Source organism: Anser brachyrhynchus (genome assembly GCF_964034855.1).
Source record: "Anser brachyrhynchus genome assembly, chromosome: 11".
Classification (NCBI taxonomy): domain Eukaryota; kingdom Metazoa; phylum Chordata; class Aves; order Anseriformes; family Anatidae; genus Anser; species Anser brachyrhynchus.
The window spans coordinates 9,032,435-9,060,227 of NC_137706.1; the positions used below are offsets into that span (position 1 = coordinate 9,032,435).

The following is a 27,793-nucleotide window of genomic DNA, read 5'->3' on the forward strand; positions in this document are numbered from 1 at the left end:
GTACTGGAACAAGCTACACAGAGAAGCTGTGGATGCTCCTTCCCTGGAAGTGTTTAAGGCCAGGCTAGATGGGGCTTTCGGCAGCCGGGTGTGGTGGGAGGTGTCTCTGCCCATGGCAGGGGGTTGGAATTAGATGGGCTTTGAGGTCCCTTCCAACCCAAACCATTCTGTGAGACTAAATTCAGACCAGCTAACTGCAAACAACTGAGCCGTTTCCCACAGCATTCTCCTCAAGAAACTGGCTGCTCGTGGCTTGGACTGGCGTACGCTTTGTTGGGTTAAAACTGGCTGGATGGCCGGGCCCAAAGAGTTGTGGTGAATGGAGCCAAATCCAGTTGGAGGCCGGTCACTAGTGGAGTCCCCCAGGGCTCAGTACTGGGGCCAGTCCTCTTTAATATCTTTATCGATGACCTGGATGAGGGGATCGAATGCACCCTCAGTAAGTTTGCACATGACACCAAGTTAGGTGCGTGTGTCGATCTGCTCGAGGGTAGGAAGGCTCTGCAGGAGGATCTGGATAGGCTGGACCGATGGGCTGAGGTCAACTGTATGAGGTTCAACAAGGCCAAGTGCCGGGTCCTGCACCTGGGGCGCAACAACCCCAAGCAGCGCTACAGGCTGGGAGATGAGTGGTTGGAAAGCTGCCTGGCAGAGAAGGACCTGGGAGTATTGGTTGATAGTCGGCTGAATATGAGCCAGCAGTGTGCTCAGGTGGCCAAGAAGGCCAACAGCATCCTGGCCTGTATAAGAAGCAGTGTGGCCAGCAGGTCTAGGGAAGTGATTGTGCCCCTGTACTCGGCTCTGGTGAGGCCGCACCTCGAGTACTGCGTTCAGTTTTGGGCCCCTCGCTACAAGAAGGACATGGAGGTGCTCGAGAGAGTCCAGAGAAGGGCGACGAAGCTGGTGAGGGGTTGTGGTTGTTAGGCATTGGAATGGACTGCCCAGGGAAGTGGTTGAGTCGCCATCCCTGGAGGTCTTTAAGAGACGTTTAGATGTAGCCCTTAGTGATATGGTTTAGTGGAGGACTTGTTAGTGTTAGGTCAGAGGTTGTACTAGGTGATCTTGGAGGTCTCTTCCAACCTAGATGATTCTGTGAGAGTCAAGATTTTGCTAGGTCTCATTCTCTGGGGTCTAATACAAACCTGTATCACATAATAGTACCTTTTTCCTATTACTTGCACTATTCTGTAAGGATACAGAATCACAGAATCCTCTAGGTTGGAAGAGACCTCCAAGATCACACTAACAAGTCCTCCACTAAACCATATCACTAAGGGCTACATCTAAACGTCTTTTAAAGACCTCCAGGGATGGCACAACCCTTTCAGTAAAGAAGTTCTTCCTAACATCCAACCTAAACCTCCCCTGGCGCAACTTTCGCCCATTCCCCCTCGTCCTGTCACCAGGCACGTGGGAGAGCAGACCAACCCCCACCTTGCTACAGCCTCCTTTAAGGTAACTGTAGAGAGCGATAAGGTCGCCCCTGAGCCTCCTCTTCTCCAGGCTGAACAATCCCAGCTCCCTCAGCCGCTCCTCGTAAGACTTGATCTCCAGACCCCTCACCAGCTTCGTTGCCCTTCTCTGGACTCGCTCGAGCACCTCCATGTCCTTCTTGTAGCGAGGGGCCCAAAACTGAACACAGTACTCGAGGTGCGGCCTCACCAGAGCCGAGTACAGGGGGGCAATCACCTCCCTAGCCCTGCTGGCCACACTGCTTCTTATACAGGCCAGGATGCTGTTGGCCTTCTTGGCCACCTGAGCACACTGCTGGCTCATATTCAGCCGACTATCAACCAATACTCCCAGGTCCTTCTCTGCCAGGCAGCTTTCCAACCACTCATCTCCCAGCCTGTAGCGCTGCTTGGGGTTGTTGCGCCCCAGGTGCAGGACCCGGCACTTGGCCTTGTTGAACCTCATACAGTTGACCTCAGCCCATCGCTCCAGCCTATCCAGATCCTCCTGCAGAGCCTTCCTTCCCTCGAGCAGATCGACACACGCACCTAACTTGGTGTCATGTGCAAACTTACTGAGGGTGCATTCGATCCCCTCATCCAGGTCATCGATAAAGATATTGAAGAGGACTGGCCCCAGTACTGAGCCCTGGGGGACTCCACTAGTGACCGGCCTCCAACTGGATTTGGCTCCATTCACCACAACTCTTTGGGCCCGGCCATCCAGCCAGTTTTAACCCAACAAAGCGTATGCCAGTCCAAGCCACGAGCAGCCAGTTTCTTGAGGAGAATGCTGTGGGAAACGGTGTCAAAAGCCTTACTGAGGTCAAGGTAGACCACATCCACAGCCTTCCCCTCATCCACCAAGCGCGTCACTTGGTCATAGAAGGAGATCAGGTTCGTCAAGCAGGACCTGCCTTTCATAAACCCATGCTGACTGGGCCTGATCGCCTGCTTGCCCTGCAAGTGCCGCGTGATGACATTCAAGATCATCTGCTCCATGAGCTTCCCTGGCACTGAGGTCAAACTAACAGGCCTATAGTTCCCCGGGTCTACCCTCCGGCCCTTCTTGTAGATGTTCATTTTCTATAACTCAATATATACTGAATCAAGAATGTAGAGGTACCGATTTTGGAAATAGGAAGAAAAAGATTCCAGTGTAAAAAGTTTTATTCCTACTACCCTAAACCAGGCAACTATAAAAAGTGATAATCCAGTAGGAAGCAGCAGACCAGTATATCCCAAATAATCAAACTCCTCAAAACATGAAATACAAACTTTCATGCAGCAACTACAGAACAATATTCTATTGACATTTATAATACAGCCTAACTCAAGAGACATAGCTGGCAACTAAAAGACATCTGCTCCTTCAATAAACCCTGGATCAAATCCTCAGATATTTTAGCAAAACCCTGACTTAAACTTGCTAAGAACACGCAAACATCACTGGGTTTTCCAGAAAGGATGGCATGATTTTCCTCAGTTCCTGTATTCAGTTCTGCTCAGTTATAGCCATTCTCTCTCCTGAAATAGTAGAAATCTGAAAGTAATAATCAAATGTGGAAAACAGATCTCTTCATAGGAACTTCAGAAATCAAATGCTGATAATTACCAAGATTTTACATTATTTTTGTTTACTGCTCTCTTAAAACACTTTGCTGTGTCTACAAGAAACCAAGGCATTTCCTAACCTTGCTTTCAGGGATTTCTTTTCCCAATGAGCATCTAGCATTCTCATGTCAGTTGCTTCTGCAAACTATTAAGCAGTGGTTCCTTCCAGAGATGGCATTATATTAACCGCTCTATGAAAAACACTTGCAAGGCTGCTCTGCAGTTGCTCTGAGCCACAACATCACTAAGCCCTGCCAGCTGGCACCCCTGACCAGAGGGGCATTTTCCCCTGGGGGAATGCTCCCTCCTTCCCACTGGGTCCTTCCATTCTCACAGCAGGATTAGACCAGTGAAACAGGCTGAGGGTCAGACCTGGGCTAGCGAAACTCATTTTTCTGTCGAGTATACAATACGTGGCAATGGAAAAAGTCTGCTGAAAGCTAGCTTGCATCCCCCTACAGCTCTTCATTTCAAATGGTTTGAAAGCTTGCTCATACTGAAGGAACCATTCGGATACCCAGTGCTAAGGAACAGTAACTTCAGCCCTCCCTTCCAGGGAAGCTATGTCTCTCCATGACAGAAACACAAAGCGAGTCCTTGTTTCATTTAAAGTAGAGTCATAAAAATGAAGCACAAATACTAATTTTTCTCTAAAAGCAAACAGACCTTTGGCTAGTTCTTAAACCTTCTGACTTTTCAATGTCATTTTGATTAGGATTGTTTTAAATTTATTTTGATTGAAATACAGCCCAGTTGGCAGTAGTTGAGAATCTTTTCTTTGACAGTCCATAGCTATTTCATTAAGAGTGCTGGATATCCTGCACAGAGTTCAGGAAGGAAGAGCAGCAGGCCAGTTCAACGTGAAATTCTGTTCATTTAGATTTTATTTTTCCCTAAGATTGACAGCACATCTCTTCTTCATACTATCATAAGTAAAAAAAATGAAGACACCACTGGTAGCTTTATTGGAAATTGCTTTGCTGAATAAAGACTTGCATGCAAACCATTTCAAGGAAGATTTTCACATGCAACTCCTGGCATGTCAAAGAAATGTTCATGTACAGCTGAATTTGGACCATAGTGGTGTTTTCCCCCCGCCTTTCTTTCAGCAGCTGCACTTAGGTATCTCCTTTATGAAAGGCCACATCCACACAACTGCCTACGTGAAATAAAAAATCTAATTTATTAGCTGGATGTTCTGAAACAGTTTTAGCCAGTATAAACATGAGCATAGACACAGGAGATGCAAGTCTCAGCAGTCTCTCAAGAACTGGATATGCCTCCATTTTTAGTAGATTGGTTTAAAACAGTTAGGAAAAGCAGCTTGTCAGAAAGGTGATTAAAGGGACCTTAAAGATTTATCTGGATATGTATTCAGTTCACACAATACTTTCATCTCAACATGCAAACATTTTTTCTGCACAAAAATTCTTTTTCTACTATTCCTAAGTACCAGAATTTTTGAAAACCATTGTCTCCAAGGAGAGCATTATGATCAGCTTTCCCGTTCAAAACAAATTCCTATCTTCTCTAGCAGCTCCAAAGTAACTAAACCATCCTGAGCTTTCTAGTGTACCTACCTGCCAAAAGAAACACACACACTTCTAAAGGAGGAACAGTAAAAAACCAAGAAGTATTATTTAATGGCAATGAAGTTTGAGTGGGTGAGAAACATTCTTGCTTTTCTTGGAATGACAATTCTCAAAACGCTCTTTTTAATTAGGCTACTCAGACAAGCTGCGTTTATCCATTATTTTCTTCCACAGATTGTTATCTTTAAAGATCTGTCATCTAAATTCTAGCAAGTTAGAGATGATCTTCGTTAACACTTCAAAGATTTGTATTTGAGCAAGTCATAATTACATCATGAGTATGCTATCCCGAATTTTCCAGATCAGTATTTCCTAAAATTTTTATTTACGTCAAAGTCTCAGTCCACAGTAATTTATTTTTGCACATTCCCATCACAAAACTTCTCATTTAATATCTTACAGACAACACTGACCTAGGCACTTCCTACCACACAATAATGGGTCATATATACCAGCTCTTTTGTGCTATAATTAACAAATACATATACCATATATACTTACATGGAAGAGTGCACAAGTATGTACCAGAGCGTCTAACATTTCACCTTCCTGGCTTGCATATGTCACAAGGGATTTGTGCAGTTATGAACTTCATTTTTCCAATATAGCACTCTCCTCATCTCAGCCACTAAAAGTTTTGGAGCAACTTTCCCATTCATAATGGCTCAGAACATTTTGTCTACAGACTATGTCCGCAATGCACAGTGTCACAGGTCAGGTATTTCAAAGGCTACTAACACGCTGCTGTGTAACTTACAAAGGTCACGGTGCCTTCAGCTGTCCTCTGGGAACTGCCAGGTTAAGAATGCCAGAAAGCCACTCTTCCAATCAAACTGCAGTAGAAAATAGGGTTCAACGTGTACATTTATTGTCCTTGAAAGTCACAGCACAGGAGTTAACTTGCAAAGCGTATGCAGAACACAGCAAATGAGTCATCCCCAAATGGAAGACTTCCATGCTTTCTTATAGACAGGTGAGAAACATTATGTACAAGATACTTTTTTTCAATGGGTCTTCAGACCAGCATTTAAATGCTATATTTCAATAGATATTTCCTTCGTTAACTTACTGACAATCTCTATTTTCATTTCCTTTTTTTTTTTTTTCTCTTGAAACAGGGGAAGGCCTTGGGAACTTGCCATGCTTCTTAAGTAATCTATAGCAATGAAGCGACTTATCTCTAGTATTACCGGTTTATAACTCATTCCTCCAGAGTTATTTTTCCTCCCCTGACAAAAAACTAACGTAGCATCAAAATTCTAATTCTACACTTCTTCCAGCAAGAAGAAATGATGTGTAAGATACCGGATCTTTTATACTGGAATTTTGTGTGGTACTTTGTAACATAGTTTATGGTACAAAACCTTACAAAACCTTGATGTTTTCTACTTTTTCATCTGATGTGCAGCTATTGTATACAGCAATAAAAGCATTAAGTATATACCATCTTTGTGTTAAGTTCTGCATTTAAAACATAATGTATAGCCTAAGCTACTGCACATACCAGAGGCTTTCTATCTGTAGACACACACAGATTCATCTTTGCACCGCTACTCCGCTCCTCTCCTGAAGGAAGCACTGAAATCAGATAGGAAATGCTCTGAGGCTCAATTGTCGAGGACAGTTTTACAGTACCATTGCTTAATCACTCAATCTTTCTATTTTGTTAATCATGTAGCTGAAGAAAAATGACCTGATAGTAACTGTACATCCCTTTTAATTAGTCCCTGGAAAGAAATGCCAGGAGCCAAGAATGTCCAAATCTTCTGAATAAGCGGAAAAAACTGCACAAAGAATATAAACATTGTCAGTTTATATACACCAACACTTTCTTTTTGATCATGAATCCCTGTTCTGTTCCCCAAGAAAAAAAAAAAAGAAGTTTTACAGAAAGTTGCTCACATGAATATGAATATCAGTGCCTGAGCTAACAAAATCCTTCTAACCCAGCTTCCCCTTCCAAGCTTTAGCATATTAATCTCTTTTCCTTTTAGCTGCTCCAGGTCTTGCATAACAATGCCACTTCCTGAATTCAAATCTCTACCAATAAACCTTAAGGCTGACTAATACTTTATTAAGCTCTTTGAATATTCCCTTAAGCAGGGCATCCTTTTAAAACTGGGATGTGCTGTCACAATTCAGCATCATTTTCTTAGCACTTCCAGAGTAAGGAGCAGAAGCATTACTGCAATCAACAACCTACATATCTTCCTGAAACATGGAACCACTACCATTTCAACAGGAGACTTAACAAGCTACCAATGTTCTGTTTAAATTCTCAGCGCTCCATACAGTAACCATCCATTTCTCTGTTATGTATTTGGGCAGGCTCATAGGGAAATCCTGTACAGGTAAGGTAAAAAGCACAATTACCGTCCTCTGCCTTTCTGTACAGCATGAAACCACAGGCCTTTCCTAAGAATGTTTTTTGAATCATCAGTGATTAAACCTTGACACAAGTGGTTATTCTAGTAAAATATGAAAATAAAAAAAGGCATGTGAGCTCAGTTTTGATGTGCATGCTAGGTAGTTCCTTTTGTTACTGGTATTTCTAGTGAGGGTGAAGCTAAAAATAAATGTATAATTACCACATTTGAACTCCTATTTGAGCTTGATACTCCTACAGAATTTGCAGAGTCTGTGTGTTAGATATTATCTACTGTGTGCTACCTGAAGTGTGACTTGCAGGATGGGGAGGACAGGAGTTGATGGCAATGAAAAATGTAGATGGACACAGTCCACAGGAGAACTTTTGACTAAGAGTGTATCACAAGGAAGAAAAAAATAAATCATCTTGAAGGGCAACTACGACAGTGGGGAAAATGTATTGGACTTCAGAAGGTAAAATTTATTTCACAATGAGGTTCATTAAAACAAACTATTCACTGCTAAAATTTTATCATCCACTCAAGACCCATAAAATACCTTTTCTCGAAGGGGCTGGAGAAGAAAAACTGTGTTAATAAGAAAAGATGAACTACAGGTTGCACATTTAACATTTTTGATGTGTCTTCATATTAATCCCCAGTGAAAAACACCTACCGACACTGAAGAGGACAAAACAGGGTTCTGCACACTCCAACTGTAAAAACTTCATTGCATGAGGAACAGTAAGTAAGGACTTGAACAGGAAACAAAAGGATACAGCCTTTTAATGTCACTTGTCTACTGTGACACTTTTTATGAGCCACACACAGAGCAAAATACATATTACTCTAACCCCAAAAGTACTAGTTAGTCAATGGAGCAAGAGCTAAGTACACTAATAATACCAGTTATTTCACACAGCAAGGGAATGCTGAGACCTGAGTAGCCCGTGGCAAGATGAAATGCCAACAGTGGAAACAGCAGAGCCAGATCCACACCATGCCAATCCAGCCTAAGCAGCACTTTCATGAGTAATGAGGGACAGAACCCAAAGTGAGCTTTAAAAATTGGTCTTGAAAGACATGCAAACGAGGAAACATTCTTGTAGCTCTTGGAGCAGTGCAACTTACACTCAGGATCTTGTTACCTCCTGCTTCATGCCCTCCTTAAGATACCTCAGCACCTGCTTCACAACTGGGATACAACACCTGCTGCTTGGGTATGGGTGGGAAAAAGGAGAGAATTAGTGGCACCCTTCGTGTTCTCATCTTCAGTATCTTTCCCCTCACTAGAAGACTGCAGGCACTGCGGACCCAGGCCTTTAAAATGAACCTCCAAAACTGAACGAAACACAAGTGAAGAATCTAGAATGACCAATTAGATATGGTGATGACCAAATAGAGCCATGAGGAAAAAAAATTCACCAAGTCCATCTCTGTTCAGCTGAACTTGTGGGAAAACAGAAAATGACATTTAAAGTCATCAGTATATGTACACAGGACTATAGGGACAACCCACTTTTATTTTATGCATATGTAACAACCCAGGAAGGAAACAAGGAAAATGGAAAGTTACCAAAACACAACAACTATTGCAATGTATTACGTCTACAGGTATTTATAATCATAGCCTACTTTATTTTGTTAATATGTAGCGAATATATTTGGCACATCAAAATGAAATTGCTAAATAATCCTGCCTAAATGTTTTGCAGATAAAACTCCTTGTGACAACCTATCAGTAAGTGGACAGACCTTTATTCTGATTTTAATTATTAATGCAAACCCAGCAAGACCAGCCAACCAACCATCAACTCCGACTATTTGAAATATTAAAAGATGATCAAAATTATCTAAAGGACAGCATAGCTGGAGACAGGGAGACAGCATTTGAAGACAGAGAATATAGTCAGTTTATCTGACAACTTTTGCTTTTGTTTCTTATACACAGTAGATAAGTACAAGTGTGAAGGTACTCCAACAAGCAGTTTCCTTAGCTCATAAAAAAACACATTTTGTCATACTCCTATTGTGTGAAGATAAAGCTCCTAAAATTGTGAATAATAGCATTATTATTCCACCTACTAACCCACCCAAAGCCTAAACAAAAATGAGCTTTCGAGAACTGGAATACCACCTGCAAGATACGTGGAAAACAAATTCTGCTCGCATTTTCCAGCATTAAAAAGCAGTTGTTTTTTCTTGCATTAACACCACTTGGTTATGAAACGATAAATTTAGCCTCTGTGCAAAGAAAGGAGTGAACATAATGGCTCCCTTAAGGCACAACATTGAGGTAGGAGGGATGTTAGCTCAATTTCTTTTTCAAAAGCTGTAGAGAAGGATGACAGAAAGAAACAGCTTCCAGTTGTCATGCTTCTCATCTGCCTGGTCTATGGCTTCCCTCCAGATTTCTCTAATAAGCTCTATTACAGCACAACCCTTCACTGTCCTTCTAATATGCATGCTGCAGCCTGTGTGGTCTAGTTAGACTAGTTCACGGGAAGCATTTGGGGTTTTGAATTATTTTTTTAAAAACCTGGGATAGCAAAAGAAGGTCATTTCATTTAATGAACCCACAGGAATCTCATAATATTTCAAATATTTCTATTTGTGTGTGAAGATAGACATTTGTGCGGGATGTGGTAGGGAAATTTTGGTTTTGTATATTAGTTTATTTTGGGCAGAGGAAGATTGCTAGTTTCCTACTAGTGTTTTTGCTAGATTATTTTGCAAAACTGCCTATAGGATTGATTGCCTGTTAAAATTTGAAATTTAACTCGAGGAATTCATGAAACAAAAATAAGACAACACTGTAACTAGTCAATAGTAAAAATTAACAAAAGGGGAAATAAATCTGCATTGTTTAGGGATAGGAAAGTACCAAATAAACCCCACTGGTATATTTCAATAGAAGAGCGACCTTTACAGAAACAGACTGCATTCAAGTATACAGGGAAGGAGAGGAAAAACAGGAAGAGGCATAAATAAAGGGCAGAGGAATGAACAGAATGAAGACTGATTGGGTAACACAACTAACGCAAAGTGGACCATCTTGGGAAGATCTGATCTTGCATGCTACAAATTCTTCAGCAGAGGACAGATAACAACAGTCCGCAACTTGAAATTCAAAGCATGCTGTTTCACTAGGCAGAAACATTGAAAGTAACTTAGTTTTAACCACATCCTAGATTTCAACACAAATGCCATGTTTAGCCTACAAATGTTTCTTTGTATTTTTAAGCAATAAATTACTGGCCTAAGGTCTCCAACTTTTCCTCTTAATCCAGATAAAAGCTTCAGAGATGTATGTGCACCACCAGACAGTACAGGTAAATTGTATTTTCTCCTGTGGCAGACTCAACCTAGAACATTTTCATCTCCCCACCCAGCCCTCCCAAACCCTGCTGCTGCCACTCCATGGATTTGCTGTTCCTTCAGGCCCGCTGACACAAGCGATTGTGAGGCGAAGCTATAAAATGGGCTGTTTAAACACCTTTGAACTTATTCTGTCCCTACTCCAACCCTCCCCATCCCAGGTACTAAGCCCACAACATTTCAATGACCTGCTCTCCACTGTAGCCCTATGAATTTATTTCAGCACAAACGAGTAGGGTAACAAATTGCAATATGCTGATGGGAATGCCACGATGGCTCAGGAAACTAAAAGAACATATCCCTAACTCATTCTCACCATCACTCAGCCACCTTTGTGGTGCTGACCACCTCCTGCAGGGCTACAGTTCTAACTGATTTGGGTAAACAGTAACTGAGCAAAAAAAAGCTCCACACCCCTGCTCCCTAGCTTTTCTCAGATCCATTTCTTGACAGCTATACCAACAGGCATGCTAGCACAGAGTAAAACCAAGAGACTAGGGGCAGGAGTGTGGGGCAGCTGCTTAAGATGGCTTAGGCAATGCCTCTGCCAAAACACTAACTAGAGACCGATGGTGCGGATTCAGGTTACAATTAAAGGATTACACAGCGAGCTATGGCCAAAAAGGATGGTGCCGCTTCCTTCTCACCTGGCCCTGAAGCAAGTTCTCACACCTTCTCACATGCTTCACTCCTAGCACTCATCTGACTAGCATGAGATCTTTCAGGGAGCAAAAGAAACGTAAACCATTAAAGAAAAATCCATCGTAGTTGAGCAGAATCAGCAGCTTACCGTTACTGACTGGGATGCTGCACAGGTCTCTGCCCCCACCATGTTCATGGTGCCCAGGTCTGATTGCTTCCTTTGTGCTGGTTCCGGTGTTTACGAGCAGGGCTCCTCACTGAGTTGCCAACTTACTGCTAAAACCTTTGCTTCTTCACTGGATGAACTTTCTGTTCCTTTAGCAAGTCGAATCAAGTTCAGTGGAGTGCCCACAGGTGATGGTGAGAAGCAGAAGCATACAGCTGGGGAGAGGAGGGAAGATGGAAGGAAGAATTAATTTCTGGATTAATTTAGGCACTGTTTCATGCTACAGCTGAAACAGGAAAGGAAATAAAATCTATAAAGAGAAAATACTGCTGCAGGGTAATTAAGACCTAGGAGTAAACATGCCAAATGGTGTTTGCCACATGACAACAAACAAATGTGAATCAGAATGTGAATCAGTACTTGAGCAGAGGAAGGAATGTTTTCTCTGCCATTCAGGAAGCACTTCAATTGTTTCAAAAAGGTGTGAGTCATTAACTCCCGCATGTATAAGTGAGACATCCAAAGCTATAAATACCTGACATACTTCAAGGGCTCTTTGGGATGGAACAATGGAAATCTATATGTACTTTTTCAAAATAACAGAAGCATGAAAACCATGCATCATTTCACAGATTTTGATTTGTTGTCTTTAGACTCTTCTGAATTGGATTACCCAAGCATGAAGAGCTATAACCTTCAAAGGACCTGCTTCCTTGCTTCTGACACTAAGGATAGCTAAGCAGCTATCCAAACATGAGAGGCGCACAGGACTTGATCGTATGCTAATTCCATGCAACACTTTTGTATGTTGAATTCACAGCTTATCATAGCCATTAAGTGAAGGTACCTTTCTGAGAGCGTCCATGAATCTCACTGGCAACAGCTAGCATCATAAAAACAATCCTCCTCCTCATTCTCTTTCATTTCATGTCTGCTTATTGGAGCTCAGCACCAAGGCAGTATGTGAGTTTTACTTACCTGCACCATCGATTTTTATGACAACTGGAAGATTCTCTGGGCTATAACACACTCACATGCTTCTTAATCTGTTTCTACCTCCTAATAGATTTTATTCCTTTTAAATACAGCTCAAAAGGCTGGTCTGACGTCAGCATAGGGAGTTTTCATTCACATGTTAAAACCACTACCATATCACAGATTATCAGTGCATTAGGGTTATCGAGACCTGGCAAAGGGCATGGTTCCAAACCTAGGTGCAGCCACTCTGCTGCCTAAAGCCAAATATTACCGTAATAAAGTATAGACCCTATTCCTTCAGATACACAGCTTTAACGTTTTCCCCTATGAAAGTCACCTAGTTGAGATGCCATTTGATTCCTATACAACCCTTCTAGAGAAAAGTGTGTTTTCTCCACATACTGTGTTTTTCAAAATAATTTTTGCAACACCTTCTACCTTTGCTAAAAGACACTACAAAGGATGCTGGTGGACTACCCAATATCTTGCTACAGGTGCCTTGCAGAAGAGGACACATAAAATACCTTCAGTGTTCAGGTTAACCTAGGTGTTTGTTACTCTGGTGAGACTGACGAACTCCTAGGAAAAGTGATTGCACAACAGGAAGAGGGGGAAGAAGGGGGCTTAAGAGCTTGGGCAGGCATTGGGACTCCTTCATCTACCCCATCCTCAATTCTCAGAATACAGATGCACAAAAGGAATACAAAAACTATGCGTGGCTTTGTGTAAGCATATGGAAATTTTGATTTTACTGTATCAGACATTTAATTATACTTTTATACCATCAGTGATATCCTTTCTTAATTCAGACTTCTCTAAAAATTCTTATTTATAAAACTCCTTAGAACTATATTTATTTTCCTTAATAAATAGACTTATGCAATAAATACTTTATGAAAAACCTTCCCCCTCTACATCTATTTATTTTGTCTTCAGAGATTGATTAGATATCATTGTAAGCTAGAACTATATGAATTGATTTGTACAGTCTTTGTGCTTTTGATGGAAGAGGTTTTCAAAGGTAAAAGCCTGACTGTCCAGACTAATGTTGCATTTAAAGCACTGTAGTCATCACACGCAGTTTCACTAGTTGGGAACACAGCAGAGTATAAGGAAATTCCCCTTCCTTTGCTAACAAGTTGCACTAAGATCTCACTCAGTGCAGGCTGCAGTCTTCTCAGAAAGTGAGCGACTTTCCACAGGCTTGGTAAAAAAAAAAAAAAAAAAAAAAAGTCAGTTTTAAAAACCTAGCAAGCTGAAACATAAATATTCAAACATAGGCTTCAGAGCCAGTAACTCAAGCAACATTGCCAAGTTCATTACTGAAAATCTCTGCAGCTAGAGCTGCCCAGACTGCGATGCAATAACACAAAGAACCTTGCAACTACAGCTGGGTTGTCTATCCCAGTGATGTATTTGTACAGAGTCACTGGGATAATGCTAACAATTTGTTCAAGTACAAAATGGTTAGAGAACTTTCAACTAGCCTCTACTTTGCCATTTATGAATCTTACCTTGCCTACCATCCCTGGAAGCTGAAAAAACTCGTACCGTACTGAGACCTGATGCAGTTTCCTTTGCAAAAGCATCTGAAGGACAGTAAGGCTGCTACCGTGAAGCCAAGAGCTAAATTTGCTGCACATTTCATACAGTGGTTCTCTAATGTGGCACCAATAAGAAAAAAGTTAGTTTGTCTCCCTTCCAAGAATCTCAGGTAATGGCAGGGCTTTCCACACTGGAATCACAAATCACTTAACGCCGTGCAATTTAGAAAGAATCCAGAGGATGCAGGTTTTCCACAGCAGCGCCCCGGCAGGCTGCAGAGCCAGCTAGCAATCTCCTACCATCTCCTTGAATGCACATCTTGGACTAAAATGCACAAAGTGGAAAAATTAAACAAGCAATGAACCACTCATACACGTAGAAGCTCATATAAATGTCTAAAAACCTCTTAAGAAGCCTCATTGAAATGATGTCAACACACTGAAGCAATTCTCGGAACAAACACCTCCCAAACCTGTCACCGTGCCGTCCCTCCTGCCTCCCTCCGGTGAGGCTGCATTTATCATCTTCGGCTCACTTTCACACACATGGGAGAATCTGTTTACCAACTAATAAGCTCAAATTAGACACGCATCAAACTGAAGCGACCTCACCCAGGTGAATGCTACAAATCCCCCTGCATTCACCAGTACTTTATTAAGAGCTAGCTTCACATTTTCTTACCATTAAGAAACAGCCTGCTTTATTCTGACAGCCATCCGAACCGGACACAGCTTGCAGCCCTATCATTACATCTGCTTCCACCCTTTCAAATGGAATGCTTAATGAGTGAGGTTTTTCTAAAAGATGATTTTTGAGTCATGGATGGAGCAGGAACTGCCTCACTGTCCATACAGGGCTTGCCCACAACAAAACAGCTTGCTCCTAGGGACCAAAAAAACATCAACTGGGTGTAAACCAACCTCAGAGAGTAACTGCAGAGAGGGCCAGCCTTCTCCTTCCTATTATTTTCATATTTCTCCTGCAGAGAATTTGTGATTTTTCCTTTAAGAAAGGGAGATTAGTGTTCTCTTAAAGGGTACAACTTGATCAGCTATGGAAGCGTGGGTCTTACCTGCCTTTCCACCACAAAACAGCAACTTTTAAAGTGCTACCGTACAAACCATACTTGCAACTGAGCTATTTGTAGTGAGCTATTGCCCAGCCAACTTCATTTTCCAAATTTATTTTTGATTATGTTTAATAGCATACAAAACCCCTGATTTTAGAAGGAAATTACTCGACTTGAGTGTAACTATAACCACACAACCGGGATAACTACTTCTATGAGTCAGACCTCCAAAAATTTTCCTGTTTCTCAGTTTTTTGAAAGATCACTTTAGAACCAAAAGTGTAATACTTATGCAGTACACAGTTGTTAATCCAATATGTTCCATTACAAAGAAAATACTAAAATTTGAGTCTTTGAAGCTCACTTGACAAATCATCCAAAACGGTATTTTGTTGTAATTGCAAACCTTAAAGAAACAGAAAAACAGAGCTTCTAGAAAAAAAAGCTGACTAAAAGTAAGTTAAAACATATTAAGCGATAAACAGAACACCAGAAAACTCATGTGCCAAATCTCACAATGTATAAACATTCCAGCGAAGTGGAGAGAGAAATGTGAAATTAATTTTGCATTTATGTACTTGATTTTGCCACCAACAGTATTTTAACAACTGGCTTCTGTTTAGGCTTTGCCCAGCTTGCTTGGGGCCTCATCCACTCATGTTCTGAACATCTCCACAGACAGAAGTGCCACTACTTCCCTCCAGGGCCCCTGTTCCAACATCCAACCATCGTCACAATGAAGTCTTTTCCCCTTGTATTGCAAGCTAATTTCTCCCTTGTTTACAATCTATGTTTGTTACTTCTTGTGCTCTCACTCCTGAGCAGCTTGACTTCATCTTTTCTACAACCTCCCACGAAGGAGCTGTGGACAGGAGCAAGATCCCTCTTCCATCTTCTCCTTGGTGGTTTGAGCCAGAGTCTGGCAGCTTCCATCCCGCAAAAGCAGAGCCCGGATGCAGGTGCGGCCACGATCCAGGCCTCGTCTGAGTGCCAAAACAGGAGGCCAAACGTATTTCTTGGGCTGCTTTCTCCCTACTGCTACCAGAGATCAACTGGGAATGCTGTCTCCTTGAGCATAACACTACTGAAGATAGTTATTTATTATATAATATTATTTTACTATTAATTCATAACTCACTCTCCAAAGTTTTATGAACACATAATTAGGGCTAGTTAGAAACAAGCCTTGCCTTTCAAACTTAACTTTAGTCCCCCAGGCTCGTTGGGTATATGTTACAGGCATTACAGCAAGGGTCTGGTACTACATCTAGCACAGCCCAAACACACCACCATTGCAGTCTCCATATGAACAAACCCAGACAACATACTATAGGTTTGGCTGTGCTTTATGTACTCCCAGTTTTGCAGCCATTTGCACAACACTGGTTCTGTCAGCATTCAGCAAAGGTGCAAGGATTACTTGCAGCAGCTTGCCACAGTTTTTTCTGAGAGAGGCAGGGGTGAACCAAAGTCATGTTGTACCTGAGAACTATTAAACTGCCTGGGCAGACAGAAGGGCATGACAGCATTCTTCCTATGGGAACATATATGAATTTGATGTGCATTGCTGGCAGTGCAAAAAAAAAAAATAAAATGCTTTTTGTCCATGGGGACAGCCCCAAACAAGAGGCAATACCACCTGGTAGCTCAGTTTATGCAGGACGAGCATAGCATCAAACAGCAGCAGCACACCAGTTGCTGTTCACACAGTCCAACAACTTCTGTCTTCAAGAAGCGAGTTCGTAGATTTCCCTGCTGCACCTGCAAATTGCATTCCCAAATTCCCAGTCACCTGAAGGATGAAACTTACACATCGCTCAGGAGCAGGCTGAAGGTAACAGGAGAGAAACAAAAACTTGCTCTTGTCAGATCAGTGATGTATCAAGCTACTGCCTCTCAGCAAGAAGATGGTGAATGACTGCAAGCTCATTGCAGTGCAAAGTAAAGCCAGTTAGGTTTACAATGTTTAAATCACTAACGGTGATGTCAACTCATCTGTTTCATTCCATACTCACAGTGACTAAGAGGTACTGCAGCTCAGCTCTGCATCCAAATAGGAGTTGGACTCGATGATCCTTATGGGTCCCTTCCAACTCAGGATATTCTATGATCTCAAACACAGGGGCAGCAACCTGTGGACGATATTCCCCTTCCTGTGCTCCAGCAGGACCTAAGAAGTTCACCTGCCCGCACCCAGACAGCAGAACCGAACTGAGAGTGGCTGGAAAGAGTAAGAGCTTCATAAATACCCAAACCAAAAATCAAAGTCCACATCTATTACACATTATGAAAAAAAAACCTTTCTCGGCCACCCTTTATCTTCAGGTAGTAAACGGCCTCATTTTTCAAAATAGCAGTGATAATGAGACACAGACAATGGTCAGCAAGAGCCACCACAGACAAGTAAGATTTTTGGGAACACATCAGTGCCTCAGGCTCTCAGCTTTACACCATCCTATTTTCTCTTTGATCTCAGCAAATTATTCATCTTATTAGTTCAAGCTTTTATCTTTTGATCAAGCTTTTGTAATATGTTATTTGGAAATGAGTTTCTTAGAGGGACAAGTGCTGTCAGATGGTAACCCGTATCAGATCAACCCCAACAAAGCGGTATCAGCTTAGGACAAGTTACAGCCAGAATTAGAGCTTCAGAGTGTACGTGCAAAGTATTATTTTCTAAAAACCACAGTGTTGACATTACAAGGGAAGAAAAGCAAGGAAAGATCGTATCTTCTGAGCCCTCGATCAAATTACTTCATATTTCACCCACTAAACCTAGCCCCTGGTTCCCATAAGAGACAGCAATCTGAGACGGAACAAGCTTGTGGATTTTAGAGCATTAAGGGAGAAAAGGGAACTAACTACAACACTGCAACTAAATCTCCAGATGATGTAGAAGCATTCAAAGATATTTTAAATAACTTCATGGGATTACTTTAAGTAACTTCATGGAAATTTCCAGATATAAAATAGGCGTCAAAATGAAATTATCTATGATCCGAGTAAGACAGACAAACTGGAGCACAGAACTATGTAGTGCCTGCAACTTCCTGAGGTTTCACTCCAACTTTTTTCAAAGTAACTGTTAAAGATATTAGATGCCAGTATTTCTAAGATGTTATCTGATAATTCTTAATTTACCCTAGCTTCTTGTCTTTGAAGCAATTCGGCTTCAGTCTCAGTGTCTAATTTCCATTTTACACATCCTATAATTGTGTTTGTCCTTTTGTCCTTTAAAGCTGACTTCTAAAAGATTCCCATCGTTAACACATTTACAAAGAGCAAGCAAACTTGCTCCTTTTCTAGGTCCTTTAGTTGAGATAAAATTATTAATTATTTTTCTTACATGCTTTGAAAAGTTGGAAATTGCTTTAAATGGTTCTTTTACGACAAGTCACAAGTCGTGGGCTTGGACCCACCTCTGTTCTGGAAGGGACGTATGCTCTGCAGAGGCTTCGGATCCTTAACCTGTAAACTAACTGGATGCATGACCTACTGCTCACTTCATCTTCTGGCAGGTCCTGGCTATTTTTGGCCTTACTTTAATTGTTCAGACTTCCCTTGGCATATTTGGAAACTATTCCTCTCAGCTCAAAAATCTTACACGGGGATTCTAGAATTCCTTATTAAGATCTCTGAACATTTTACTTCAGTCCGTTTACTTTTTTCCCCACTTCTTAAATTTATATTTTTCCCTTCTTATTTTCTTAACAGGCAATACATGGTCTTTTCTATCTTACAAAATGGACACTCTAACACTTTAACATGCAAAACTAAAATCTTAAGATAAAAAAAAGAAAAATATAACTCAACACGAACTGAGCCGTGCTTATTTCATGATGCAGACTCTTTTCTGCATATGAAAGTATAAATAGTATCCACAGCTGTGAAATTTATCCTTGGTCATTAAATGTCTGCACAATCTTACAATTTCTAAAAGCGTCTGCATTGCCTACCAATGTGCTGCATTAATATAAACAGCACATGAACAGCCAGAGAGGGTTTAAAAGAGAAGCCCTAAGCAGCAGTTAACTAAACTTGAAAGAGTCACCTTCAGATTCAGAAAGAACCATGAGCTTGCAACTGCTTTGCAGTTGATAAATTTGCCAAGAACACTTTCTAATGTTTTCATCCCACAATCCTGAATTCCTGGTTTATACATTGTGAGAATAACAAAAGCTTGTTTGAAAACCATGGAGCCAAACCACCTCCTGGGTACTCTGACTCTTCAGGGTGCTTGTGTACTGGAAATACTCGGCGTCCTGCAGAAAGTTCGAGAATTGTCTCGTTTGCCCGAAGCACCCACCGCCCTCCTGGTAGAAGGGATGAGGGAACAATAACCTGGAAAGCCTGCCAGATCCCAGCACAGCATCAGCCTAACATCTGGGCACAGCAGCACAACTGAACAAGTTTGGCATATAGGCTGGGTTACCAAAACCAACCCAAAACACACAACGTGCTTGCAGCACTCTGCAGAGGATCAAGCAGAACGGAAGCAAGCTGTGTATTGTATCTTATCTCCATTTTAAGAATCAGCAAATTTGTTAACCTCTTTGTCTCTCTGTTTCCAAGGTTACAAGAGAGGCACGACAAAGGCAGGAAGAAAACCTAGATATCTTCTGGCTTCCAAGTTTTTTTTCCTTTTGCTGTTCAGCCATCTTATCTTCCCAAATTGCAGGCTTCACTCTTAAGAGTAATTGATATGCTTAAATAACTCTATGCAGTCTGCTGGGTTTTTTTTGTCTTTTTTTTTGGAGGGGGGTGTGTGATTCTAATCAGTTTTCCTTCTTGCAAATTTGGAGGATTGTTTGGTGATTAAATCTGATCGCTTCTTGTTTAAATCTACTTGGAAATAATCAAGGAAACAATACCCCCACCAGTTCTAGCTGAGGAAAGGACACATACCTATAAAACAAAGTTAAACCAAACTATTTTCAAAGCTATTTAAGTGATGTGAGACAAGACAGGAAATGACATTTGAAGTGTAAATCAAACCTATTGTTTCGTTAAATTGCTGAAAAATCTTTCAATAATTCTCTCCCCCCAATCCGAATTTCTTTGTTCACAAGAGGAAGCATGCAGGAACATGCAAACAAAGTGATGTCCCTCCTCTGCAGAGGAGTAATGAAGTCTCCTCCCCCTTCCAACGGGGATCACAGTTTGCCAGCTCTTTGGCAGCCACTGTAGTATTTAAAATAGAAATGAATCCCAAAATGTGATTTGGCAAACAGCTGCTGAAATACCCACTAAGTCTGTTTTCCGTCTTTTCCATTTCCTTTCAACCCCTCTAGTGTCATCTAGAAAAGCTTTCAGACCCCTCATAGATGAGCCACACGCGCAGCTGGACAAAGAGCCCCCCAAGCACGTGAACTTTCACACAAATGCAACAGATGAATCAGACAGACTTGGCTTTGTGTGGCCACTGCCCAGACGCGGCGACAGCTCCTACAGCTGTTCTTACGCTGACGCACGGTTTGAGTTTTGAGGCAGGCACCCCTCCTGCCTTCCCAGACCCAAAAGCGTCGGCTGGTTTCTCCCCGTCCATTTGTCACCGGTTAAGAGCCGACACTCGCAGTTTTGTAGCTGGTTCCATCAGTTTTCTGGCACACGCAGGCAGCGCTAAGGTTTGCACAACACTATACATTTGCAGTTGCACTAAGGTGAATCGTACAATCGAGGACACGCCATATTTTGCAGATATTTTACAGAGAGCAAACACTGCTGCACTGACAGAAAATACAAGGGCAAGAGACAGCTGATGAATCAAAGACATGAACGCTGCAAAGGGACATCCAAGTGCACTGCCAGACCCAGGCACGCTAGCTGGAGCCAGTCGGCAACAAGCTCCTCCCCAAACTATTGTTTTTGAAAATATAATTTAATATGAAACACAACTTGGCGCAGGGTGGGAGCAACGAGCCAGTTGTCACAGATGTTTGAAGCAACAACAGAAAGCACATTTTGCGAACGTAGGTAGGAAACCAGTGGTGAGGAAAAGCCTCCAGTTCAGCTGTTAGCAAGTGCTCACACAGCAGCCAGAGGAGCAGATCGTGTGACAGGTATAACCTCTGCTTCAGTGGACTTAAATCTTTGAAACCCCTGACTTCTCACCAGGCAGCACTGTATACAAGTTAAACCATCTTAAGCATTCACCAAATAAAAGCAGTTAGGTGTTTCTGAATCAAGGGAAGATAAGCTCCAACATTCAACCAGCACGCTGCTTCTTCATCTACTACTAGCTCCAATTTCTAATACAGGCAAAATATCTTTAATATGTTTATGCAAAATCATCAAGCTGCCAGAACAATATCCTGTTCAACATCCTGCAACACACCTCAAGAAAATTTCTGGGTCAATATTTTTCCCTCGTTCAAAGAGTAGAAGAACTTCCCAAGCGGTGGTTTAACAGCAGTTAAAAAACACGCAGAACCATGGTTCTGTACGTTTTCAGTTTTAGAAGTTTTATAACCCAGTACAAGACCCAACAGTGATTTCTGCCTCGCCACCAATCCAACAGTTCAACAGGAGCATCCGGAAGACTGATTTCACAGCTCACTGGGCCGTGCGGTGTTTGTAAGCCGCTGACCCCAAACCATGGGGAACTGCAAGGGCCTCCTCAGTGGAAGGGAGACTTACAGATTGCTGGACAATTGAAATTGATTTGAAAACCGAGGCTGGCCTGCCAGCTTTTTCTAAAAGACCTTTAAAACCCTCAGTGAGTCATATTAGCCCACACAAGCAAACCAGCACATTGTTCCCATTTCCCCTCCCTCGAAACGCATCGCGCTCTCTCAGTACAATACTACTGTACAAGTAATTAAGGACTTGCCAAAAGCTACCACCAAGCCCTAATCACAGCAGGACCGCTCTGCATATTTTCAAACAAAACAAAAACTAAACCAGGCTGCTATAAAACAGCCAGTACTGCAAAATCTCTGATGCAGATTAAGAAATAAATCTGCGATAAAGCATAAGCCAGATTAGAGTGCTGCAGAACCTCAGTGCAGAAAGAGCTTCATTTCCTTGCTGCAAGACAGGACTGACTGTTCGTGGCACACATACTGCTGCTATGCACAAGTTACAAAAAGCATCGACTCATTTCACCAAATCCTTTAAATGAAGACCACTCAATGCTGCAGACACCTTAATGGTACTTTCCACTTTGCCCTTTTCATTGGTATTCCCAACTTAGAGTAAGAACATTGTGCCCTATTTTATATTTTCTGTACATTTTACAGAAGAATTCAGAAACTGTATGTTTTCAGACTGGCAGGTTTCTGTCAGTCATTCTCACCTCATCTTTACTCAGGATCTGACAATACCAGAAGACTTGAGTGCATTTTATTGTCTTGCAGAGTCTGCCTCACAAATGATGGGAGTGATCTTGAGGTCACTGATGGAACTTTGGAAACATTTCCTTACTTGAGAAGTACTTACTCAGACAGTGACTTGGAGATCAAAGGCGGGATCTTCCATGCTCTGAACATGGAAAAAAACAACAACAAAAAAAATGCACCAACCTTTTCACTCTGGGTATTCTTCTCCTGTGTTCAAATGGAAGTTTCTGATCAGGTCTGAAAAGCAAGCAACAAACTAAGCATCATCCCAGCTCCCAACTTTTTCCTATTGTTGAACAATACAGAAGTTAATTCCAAAGATTACTCCCAGCTCACGTGCTAGCATTCAGGCATGAGAAAAGTAAATACTAATCAGCAGGTCTGACTGCAAGCTTCTGATATGCAGGGTAGCTCTTCCAGCTCACGGACAGACATACTTAACTAGCAAAACCTATTGTTGCTCTGAACAGAGCACACCACGTGATGCAGCACACGTTTCGACAGCAAGTAAAGCGAGAATGATGATAATACAACAGTCACAAACAGCCAAACACAGCAGTGCCAGGATATGCCCCTAGAAATAATTTTTGTGATATAAACCCATAAATCTTTACCATTTGAACTAAAGACTTAAACCTCTCACAAAAGAAGCAGGAGCAGCCTAGCTGCTAGGATTAAAATACATATCCGTACTGTGTTATGGCAACTAGAAAAATATTTAGTGTAGCTTGCTGTTTCCAAAGGGCTGGGCAGCAAACTGAGTAAGACCCTGAGAGTGTTCTGGGTCCTCTTTTGAACTCTGGAATAATTGACTTTAGGCAAGCTTTTCATTTTCTTACTTGTTAAATTAGTGAATGATGGAGCTGTTGCTTATTGCAGAGGGCTTTTCTTGAGATGATTTCTAAAGCCATTTCCCCCAGTTGTCTATCTGCTTCCAGTGCATAGACAGAGGGGATGCTCACAAGCTGCTTCCTAAGCCAGGAACATCTTCAGGTAAACCAAAGAAAATTTCTGCTCAGAGATGGGAACTTCAGTCACACTTCTCGCTGAAACAGTAGGCCGATATGCTGCTACAAGGAGTTTTTAAATCACTGTTGACTTCTACTGTACTACTCTGCAGAGAAAAGCAGACTCATCCTGAAATAGGAATCGAACTGGAGATTTAACACTACTTCCTAAAACAGCATTAACAGCTGGATTAACAAAAGCATGTTTATGTAAGATATGTGTCAAAGCTGAGCTCAGATACACAACTCTCAGTATGAATAGAAACATCTCCTCCTCGAATCAAAGTTGCAGAAGATTGTATTTTCTTTCCAACAATGCTGACAAGTTGATCTTCTGGATTTTTTTTTTTTTTTTAACCTGGGGGTTACAGAACAACATAGCTTAGAACGATCATATCTGTACCAAATCTTTCTCCTTCATGGCCAAAGGTATCTACAATCCAACAGTCCTCTTCAACTACCAACAGAAATTATATACCTTAACTTTCACAAATACTGAAGTGGATATTAATAACTGTTTTCTGTAACAATACGTAAGACAACTTAGAAGAAGTTTGTACATGAAAGTGCCAAAGCTGACAAGTTTATATAGCCCTGGTTTACCAAAACAAAACAAGCCATAACTTCTAAAATTACTTCTTCAGTTCAAGAACAATTTTCCCCCAAAATGCACACGCTCTTAAGTTGTTGCCTTTTTCCAGATTCCAAAGAAGTCCCTGCAGCCCCATGCCTCTCTTCCTAGGAAGAAGAGGAAGAAATAAAGCAGAGAGAGAGTAATTTAAACAGAAGTTCCAAAAACTAACAACTTCCACAGTGGATGCCAACATTTTCTCAGGAAGTTATAACTTTACACAGAGAAAATTCCAATGATTTTGAAATCTGGAAGCACTATAGAAGACATTTTCTACTCAGAAGACTCCTCACTTAAGCCTCCCATATAAACTATGGTGGACTATGGGTCTTAAGGAGCTCAAAGAGAAGAAAATCTCTTAGATTTTACAGGGCTACAAGCAGCAAAGACTTTACTAAAACCAAAATAAAAACTGAGGTCATGCTTAGAACTTTAAAAACAAAGATTGTGTAATAAAAAGCACAACGCTCAAGAGAGTTGTTCATCTGAAAAATATGCAAAAAAATGGGAAAAAAAGATTTGTTCCAGCACATCTTGAAGAGGCAAAAGAGATTATGTTCCCTCTCTTTTCATGTTGTGTACAGCTTTTCCAAGAGGAACTATTTCTCACAGGTTGTAGCATACCCTGTAAAGCAGAACAGGGCCACTGCTGCATTTAGAAGGTAGTTATAATGGGAAGTCTTCACCTTTGTCTCTCACAGAAACCATAAGGCAGATGTATCTCAATATATTTTTCACTTATAATAAAAGCTAGGTTTTTGATATTTGGGGTACCACTCAATAATTTCAAGAATCCCTTTTGCTCTGCGAATATTTCTGTGTTCTTAAATGACACTGCCATGCACACCCACGGATACTGAAGTGATAAGGCAATGTTATGTATGTACTGTGTACGTTCCCTACCAGCCTGAGAAAGGCACCTTGTGAAGATCGGATTGTCCATTTTCCTTGCACTTTTTAAACTCTCAGAATAGAAACTGAGGTTTAGTTAATCTCACAAATGCCCGGACACGGTTTCTTTTTTGTGGTGTGACAGCCCTCTATTCTATACCAGCTCATAAAACCACTGCCAAAAAAAAAAGAAAAACACACAAGCATTTTCAAGAAAAACTGTTAAGAGGTTTTAGATAATAACTTGTTGGACTAATGACTGCAAACAAGCTTCTGAGATGAGGCCCATACCGCTCAGTCCTACCAGGATACAGGACTTGCTGAAGCTTTCAACTCTCCACCAGAAGTCATTTTCAGAATTCTTACACACGTTGTGCAGGCAGGGCAACTCATGCTGTGCATCATCATCCAATGAATATAAATATAGCTAACACACGTTTCATCTTCCCTGTAGAACCATTACCCTGAAATTGCTGGGAGAGCTCATGGAAAAACAGTGATGGAAAAGAAACCTTGAACCATTGAGCAAAATCATCTGAGCTAAAAGCAGCTATTTTACATCTGTAGATCCCAGCTCAGTTACAGACATTTCATAAAGTAGCAGGAGAATGTGAACCAAAAATTACATGAAATCCACTATTGCTTCACGCTCACCAAAAGGAAAGAAATTACGTTTTTAAACAGTAATCAAAACTGCTCCTGTATCACTTGAAATGCAAGTTTAAATGGATAAGCATCGCACTCATGAAAGGCACCAGCAGGCAATCCAAGAAGCCATATTGTTCTGCTGTCGAGACCTCCTTTGATGCGAGACTGTCCTGACAAATGTTCCTCTCTAACATATTCACTAAAAACATAACACCGATTTTTTTGGAAAAGCACAGCACACACTCGCTTATAAGCCCACACTTATTTTTCATTATTTCAACCGTTCAATAACTGTTTCATCCGCAGTTCAGCTGTTTGCATCCAGTCCGACTACTGCAACTATGAACCAGTATTGGCTTCTCATTTTTCCAATGCATTCTCCACCTTTGCTTTATGTTTATAATTAGACGAAGAAGTACAGCAACTCCCCTAGGCAGCACAATCTGAGAAACTTGAGCGTTACCCACGTAATACAATGTGAGGGACTATTGGCTGAAATTACCCCCCTCCCTCAGTAAGTACTGCCCGCTGCTGGAGGTAGCGTTATTCTGTATACCAATTCACATTTTCTTCTGCATTCTACAGATTTCATTTTGCTTGGATGTTTACAACTTTCATATGAAGGCATCCAAAGTCAGCTTTTTACGTAGATCATGATTACCTGCAATTGTCTGTGTATTAAGTCAACTCTAGAAGAAAAGATAACAAATTAAGTAACGTTTGAAAGGTTAAGAAATCTAATTGCCACTTACATTTAAATGCTGTTGCTTTAGTGTTTCACCTGCTTACTGTGATTTCACAGATGAATTTAGCATATACATGTGCCTTCCATCAAGTGCCCTGGCAGCTGCATTGGAACATTTCAGAAAACACTGTTACACCGCCTTTTCCGTAATTGCATCTGCAGGGGGTTGAGTAGAACCCCGTCTGATAACCCATGCTGGTTATCTTTTCCAACATGTTTCTATACAACACTGCTTCTCAGCCTGCAAATTTGGCTTCAAAAGGTCTGTCAGTTGCTATCTCCATTGTTCTGTTGATATACATTGAAAAACAAAGATAATGTACAACCATAAGCAATGAAGTCAATCTGCAAAGGACAGAGAAGGAAAAAAGCCTGCAATGTTATCACCATCATGCACTACAAAGAAAAATTACAAAAAGGGTGAGAAGTGGGCTTTTTGCTTTTAATGCAGCACTTCTTGCTATTCACAATATTATGCAATGTGCTATGACTTGCAATGCTGCATTTAATGAATGTATTTACTGAATACCATACTGATGCTGAGTGTTAATACCAATCGGAAAGGAACCTGATTCAGCTGCTGTCTGTGAAAGCAACTGCACAAACAAACAAAATAATCAAACACTTTGCACATTCCAACAAGCAGAAAAACAGAGATAATTATACAGAACACAGGAGAACTCACCATGACTAAAGCTCCAGTACCGCTGAGGAATCTGTCTTACCGCTCCGCAATTCCACCTTGCATCTGCAAAGCTGTCGCAGGAGGATTTTCATGGCAACTGTTACTAACAGTATCTCTATATCTACTGCTAAAAACAGGTACTTTACATAGGGGAGTGCAACATGCCTTCTGATGTACCCCTTTCTGAGCGACTCCCCCCGAGAGCCACCTTTGGAAGAGCTTCGCTCCCACTGGCCCAAGTTAAGTGGGTTTGCTCGCGAGGAACCACGCACCAGCACCCTGCATGCCAACGGGTTCGTGGAGCAAGATGACAACTGCGATACAGCAGCCCAAACCAATGCAGATTGCAAGGCAGATCAAATGTGCTTTAAGCTCTGCTTGGCCTGGCATTTTCTGTAACAGGAATTCTGCCCTCACCGCACAAGAAATTCTTACTAGGCAAAATGCATAGGCACAGGAGCACTTCAGGCTTCAGCAAGCTTTGTCCTAACATGCCTCTGCTTTCCGCACTTCACAGGCAATCTTTTCAAGCCCGAGATAGTGACCTTTAAACGTGAGCCTGCCTGATTTTCAGAAGGCCTGCCTAATGTTTTAAAAAGTTGTTACAATCTAAAGACACATTATTGAGAGCTTCATTAGCATCCCAGGAAGTCTGAGACTTTCTTGCAGATAATCTGATATCGCATCCCTTTAGACATTCAAATTGTGAGGAAAAAACAATCACAGCATGAAAACACAATTTTACAGATGTCATGTTCTAAAATAGTCAACACGCATGCCTTGGATGCACACTGAACACCAAGCTCAGTGAGTTGCTACCCTGCTTACAACGAACTGCACTGCTCTGCACGACCAAAGCACGTGGAACTGGCCGAAATGAGGGGCTCCGTGTCCCCCCGTTCTCTGCACCTCCCCTTCAGCTGAGCCATCTCCCTGCTTCCGAGGGCTGAGAACATCCAGAGTTTACAGTACAAAAGTCATTAAATAAACTGCCTTTTCCCAGGATCATTCCAAACAGCACAAGTCATGCTCTTTAACCATATAGTTA

The 27,793-nt window shown here is 41.6% G+C and overlaps 1 protein-coding gene across 22 annotated transcripts in view; it reads right to left on the reverse strand.

Moving 5' to 3' along the window:
* The window catches only part of PEAK1 (pseudopodium enriched atypical kinase 1), a 118,791-nt gene that overhangs the window by 85,283 nt on the left and 5,715 nt on the right, over positions 1-27,793 (reverse strand). For 3 of the 22 annotated variants that reach the window (XM_080551414.1, XM_080551405.1, XM_080551419.1), the window contains 4 exons: positions 22,978-26,816; positions 22,322-22,375; positions 16,817-17,022; positions 11,192-11,424 (listed from right to left, as the gene is read on the reverse strand). The exons of 2 other annotated variants lie outside the window; for them this stretch is intronic. The gene's annotated coding sequence lies outside the window, so the exon portion shown is untranslated. Of the gene's footprint in view, positions 1-5,414; positions 6,236-6,350; positions 6,442-6,888; positions 8,239-11,191; positions 11,425-16,816; positions 17,023-22,321; positions 22,376-22,977; positions 26,817-27,793 lie in introns of all 22 variants that reach the window. 17 more of the 22 variants (XM_080551415.1, XM_080551420.1, XM_080551407.1 and 14 more) reach the window with 14 other exon arrangements.